This window comes from Corvus moneduloides, chromosome 2 (assembly GCF_009650955.1).
Source record: "Corvus moneduloides isolate bCorMon1 chromosome 2, bCorMon1.pri, whole genome shotgun sequence".
NCBI classification, from domain to species: Eukaryota; Metazoa; Chordata; class Aves; order Passeriformes; family Corvidae; genus Corvus; species Corvus moneduloides.
The window spans coordinates 16,161,935-16,167,616 of record NC_045477.1 but is presented as its reverse complement, the minus strand read 5'-3'; the positions used below and the strand labels follow the sequence as shown (position 1 = coordinate 16,167,616).

The 5,682-nt window shown below is 48.3% G+C and overlaps 1 long non-coding RNA gene across 1 annotated transcript; it reads left to right on the top strand.

Moving 5' to 3' along the window:
• Positions 1-391: 391 nt before the first annotated feature.
• On the top strand, positions 392-3,134 carry LOC116438685. The gene is made up of 2 exons (XR_004237880.1): positions 392-562; positions 1,523-3,134. It is a non-coding gene; the product is annotated as an uncharacterized LOC116438685 (long non-coding RNA).
• Positions 3,135-5,682: the final 2,548 nt, after the last annotated feature.

Sequence of the window (5,682 nt, the reverse complement as noted above, 5' to 3'; positions counted from 1 at the left end):
AACTGTTATTCCTATTTCCCACATCTTTGCCTAAAGGCCCTTGATTTCAAAATATAATAACTCAGAGGGAAAGGGGTTATATCTGCCACTTCAAGGGGGGCTTCTGCCTTCCTTAGCAGACACCTGTCTTTCGAAACCAAGACACCCCCTTTCCCAACGCCGCGGCACGGACCCTGGGTCGCTTGGGGGGGACTGTCCCAGAGCCGCAGGCAGCTAAAACCAGCCATGGACTGCTCACAGCTAAACCCATCCAGCGCGGCTTCTGGGGACAGGCGGGTCCTTCTCTCTATGCAGAGCCGGCGGAGTCAACGGGAGCCGGCGTATCCTCCTTTCTGCAGCCAGCACACTTTGTGCTGAACTGAAGAGGACACCATGCAGCCAGCAGCACAGAGGGAGCGAGGCTTTTTCTACCATAAAGCCTGAACAAGAACACTCTTCAACATGGCAGCTTCAGAGTCAGAGAAAGTGAGTCATGTGAGACGAAGCTGAAAATGGCGACGGGAGAAAAGAGGGCGGTGCCGCGATTCTTGCGCGTGGCTTAAAAACCTTCTTGCGTGGCGTGGTAAGAAACTGTAATATCACAAACTGTTTGTCTCTTTAATCCATTTGAAGTACATGGGGGGATGAAGAATTCACGTGTGGCCTGTGAAGATTGTGAAGAGTGCCTATGCCAGGCTATATAGAAGCAGTGAGAGGCTTTTAGAGACTTGTGGCGAAGAAAGCCTTTGTGTGCAGGCCCAAAATAACTCATCCTTAAAAAGATTAATAACCCCATGTGATGTCCCATGTCTTGCAGTGTGAAGGAACTGTGAGATTTTTCATGGAAGAGATGTTTTACACCACAGCAGATTGATTGTTTCCGGGTGGGTCTGCTGTTAGTGGCAGTTTGGGAACCACATGCAACTGAAGAAAACCCTTTTTTCCTTAAGCATACGAGAGAGACTTTTCAAGAACTGGAACACTGACTAACATCCCATGTTCTGTTATCCTTTGTGTGAGTTGGGTAAAAGGAGAGAAGTGCTGGAAAGGGGGGGGGGGGGGGGATTCGCTTTAATTTCTTGTTATTTCTCTTTACTTTTAATTCTATTAGTAATAAAACTCTTTCGTTGTACTGCAACTGTTTAAGGTTTGTGCCTGCTTTGCTTTCTCCTAATTCTTATCTCACAGAAGGAAAATAAGTAAGTAATGAATATTTTGAACCAAAACCACTACACCCTGACAAAGTTTAGCTCTGCCACATTTGCCTGGTATCATCTGCCATTACAGGTACTCAAACACTGTAACTAGCAGAGCCTGTTGGTGGGCAAACAGCTAAGGAGTGAAGGAAAGGGCAATAAACAATGACTCACATTGATATAAATTGACTGTATAATGGCAGCCTGAAAAAAAAAGAATGCATTGCCAGGAGGTTTTATATCAGTTGCATGCAAGTCTGCATGGATGGATGTCAGCAAGAAAATACTTGAAGGCTGCATCTGAAAAACAGGTTTTTAACTGTGTCTTCTTTTTTCTCCCATTGCAGTGCCTCCACCACCATACAGTTATGAATATGAAATGGAGTACTGAGCTGACCTACCTCCACCTTATACTCCAACCTCACAGACTGTGATACAGTATCCCCCACCCCCCTCCATATCCAATATCCCTGGATATTCAGGGAAATAATTAACATGACTTCACATGGATATTGACTGCTTGTTGAAACAGCCAGCACTATTGGGACAATGTTATTGGCTCAGGGACAAATAGGACTGGGTTTTGCATCAACATATGTGGCCAGGTATTGAAATAACTTGCAAAGGTTGCCATGGCTCAGGATGAATAAAAATACTGTCCACTCTGGGCCATCATGTTTCATGATTAAACAACATGTGACCAAAGAAACAGTTCCTATAAGTTAGTGTCTGATGAGTAGCGCTTAACACCAGTTCTTAGCTTCAGCTGCAGCACATGGAAGTGGGGCTCTTCCCATGTAGGAATGTGTAAGTGGTGCAAATGGTTCAACAAGCTGTTTCAAAAGAACAAGAGGCAGCTGCTGGGGCTTATTCTGGGGGAAAACAGCAACTGTTGTCCTGAGGTAACTGCTCTGCCTTTCCTTGAAATGGGGGCAATAAGCAAGAACAAAGAAGATTGAAACTGTTTTCTGTTTCTACTTACAGCTGGTAATACCCAATGATCACTGTGCATATTGGTCTGATAATCATGTTACAAGGAGAAGTGCTATTAGAGTTATTTAGTAACTAAAAAATGATGGGTATTATTTTTGGCCAAGTGCAGTTTTTTTAAGTGCCTATTTTTAAGCAGTTTGTGACTAGTTTATGAACTAAAATGTTAACATAAGGAAAATTTTTGTATGTGAAATACTCTAATTTATAGCTGATTAACTTTTACCTGGACTTTAATATTCTATACATTGGAAATATGCTAAAATGCCTTTTATATCAGCAAATGATACTTTGATTTTAGTATAAAAATACTGAATCAGCAAAACTCACAAGTGGGAGAAGAAATGCAAAAGAAATATTAAAACATCATAGATTTTACTTCAGTTCAATTGCATAAAACCAGGGTTTTAAAATCATATTATGTATCAGTAATGAGGATGTTCAGCCTTAGCAAAGAGATGAGGGTAGAGACTGTGAGCATCTGCTTACTTTTGAATATTGTCTTGGGCATTTTAAAACTTTAGGTCACCAAGTAATACTTTTTGTATTTGTCATGCATGTTGTTTCAACCTTACTTATTCTCTACTATATGCAGTCCAGATCTTTATGATTTAAAATGTTCCACGTACTTACGAAGCTAACTGTAATTCTGCAGCAGCTATTTGACTTCAGAATAGAGTATTCCATTACCTAAAGCATAATCTTTCAGCATTAAGACTATTATTTTTCTCGGGTTTATATGCAAACCACAAGGAGTGGGTCTCTTCAAGGATTTAAAAGTACTGAATGCTCTTAGTTTGAGTTGGGTATCTGAGGAGTTTGAGAGTGCTACAACTGTGGCATCAGCTGCAGGTTACTGCTGATTCACAGAGATCAGAATGTATTTAAATATTTTCCAGTGTAGCCTGTCTGTTCTTTTCAAGTGTATCCATGTAGTAACAAATAAAAAAGCAGCTTGCAAAAAGGAGATACTGTATCCCAGTAAAATCAAACTCTCATCATCCCCTAAGTCTGGTGGTTTTGGTATTCAGTACTGATTCAGGGAAGAACTGAAGCAACTTTTAACCGAGCATAAAATTTATTCAGAGACATTCTTGGAACAAGACCTTACTGACTGTTCTTGCTCAGATTTTGCAGCTGTATTTGTCCTTTCCAGGCTGACTAAACTTACCCCTTGAAATTCCACTTTGAAGTGCAAATGGCATCAGTCCCTGCCAGTGTAAGTTCAGAAGATCTGTGTTGTGGCCAGTGGCCATTGGCCATGTGTAGGTACAAAAATGCTGTTAGTGAGGATCTTCTTGTTATTTTTCTAAGTCCGTGAGAGACTTTTCTCTCTCACAGAAGAGGTAGCAGGGAATGTAAACAACCAAGCCACCTGCAACCTTGGAAAGTCTTGTTTATGGTATAGCAGAAAATATTTTGATAATGGATGTTTTAGGATTTTGGCCAATCACCCCCAAGGGGTGGCTGGTCCTTTGTCCAATTAGACTATGAAGAAAAAAGTCAATGAAAGAGTTTGTAAAATAATTAAATAAATCAATCTTGCTGCACAATTCCTGCCTGCTGGATCTTCTCCTCCTCCTCCTCCCTATGGCTGTGGGACATGGTGATATACCGTAGAAACCAGGCCAGCGGTAATATTTGGTGCTGCCCGACGTGATTTGCACTCTCTGACGTGTCCTGCTGCTGCGAGCCAAGCCGAATTCCTGTAGAGGTACGCTGTTCCTTTTACCCCCCCCGGGACCGGGAGGTCCGACAGAACTGAGAAATGGCGAACAGCGGCTCACAGAATGACGCTGTCGTACTGGTCTGGAAAGGTGTGTTTAGCATATTGCGCACCTCCATTCCTGAAAACTCAGTTCGGGAATTATTGGACTGGGCTACTTTAAAAGGGATTTCCATGGACTGAGATACTGCCCTGGACTTTGCCTTATGGCAGGAACTCGGCTCTGCTGTCCGACACGAGCTCCCGACTGGGGAGCCGGCAGCGTTAGGATTATACAAAACCTGGCGTTCATTATTTTTTCTGCTGACAGACCTTGACTGTGATAGCAGGGCTGGATCGCCTGTCTCGGTGATAAGTGACGGAGGAATGTCCGAGGGGGGCCCCGCTGACTGGGCTTCTGGGGCAAGTGATGGTGGATTCGGAATAACCCCCCCGGCTCCACAGGCAGAGCCTGCGCCGGCTCACCCTGCACAGTCTCAGGACTCCGCAGCCCCCAGGGACCCCGCGCCGCCAGAGGCGGGGGGGTCAGGGCAGAGGCAGGGCGCACAGCCTGCCTTGCCGTTCGGCTGGACGGCAGCCACGGCTTATCCAGGGCCGCAGATCAGCGGCTTAGCCAACTGGACGCCCAGAGAGCGTCCTAGTTCGGTTCCGTATGCACCTGGATCTAACTTAGCGGGCGTAGCGCCGGGCGTGCCCCCCCCGGAACTGCCTGGTTATGGTCCGCTGCCCTCCCTGGCGCTGGACTGTTCTGCGCAGTCGCAGAACCGAACCATGGACCCTTTTATGCAGCATTTGCCCTTTCTGGCAGAGCTGCGAAACCTATCCCGAAGGATGGGGGACTTGCTCAGCCTGTTGGAGCGGAAAATGCCCGAGCCCGCGCCGCAAGCGGTGCCAGCGCCGGCCGTGCCGCCCGCGCCGGCCACGCCCCTCCCGCCAGAAGCGGGAGATGCAGCTCTGAGCCGAGAAACGGCGCAGCCGGCGGCGAAACCGGGAACAGCGCTGCCGCGGGAAAACCCGGAAGCGGCAGTGGCTGCTGAGCAGCGGGCAGAAGCGGCGGCGCCGGGAGCGCCCGCAGAGAACGGACCAGCAGCGGCGCCAGGCGCGTCCGCGGTGCGCCGGCCAGAGACGGCGGCGCCGAGCGCGCCCGGGGAGCGCGAAACAGCGGCGGAAGCCGCAACCGCGCCGAACGTGGCTGCTGTGCGGGAGACGAGCGCGGCGCCGACTGCGGCGCCGGGCGCAGCCGTAGTTCCAGAGTCGGCTGCAGCTTCAGTACCAGCTCGGTCGGAACTGGCCGAGACGGCCTCCCGTAAAGAGACTGCTGTAAAAACTGCCGCGCAGCCAGCTGCACTCTGTCCTGTCTGTTCTGGCTCTGGCGAACTTAGCCAAAGTGCCTCCCCTCCCCGTACATTTCTGTTCCCTCCCAGCATCTCTGAGTTGCCTTTGCCTGATGATTCCTCGTCAGGCAGTGAGGCAGATGGGGTTCTGGCCCCAGGTCGTCAGGCGGCTGTAGCCGCGCAGCGAAGAAAAAGGCTGCGCCGGTCTCGCCCCTGGACCTTTCCGGACTGCACGGTAACAGTGCGTCCGACGCATCATAATCGCTTCCTAGAGTCTCTTAAGGTGCAAGCATTGGGGGAGGGTGACTGGAGGTTATTAGAAATCCTTGGACTGCCAAATAGATCTGAGGATTCTGGGGGTAACCGGGGAGCTGTTACACTCCATCCGCAGGCTGTGCCCGACGTTCAGGATGGTACTGGTTCCCCAAAAGAGATCCGAGCTTTCCCAGTGTATAAG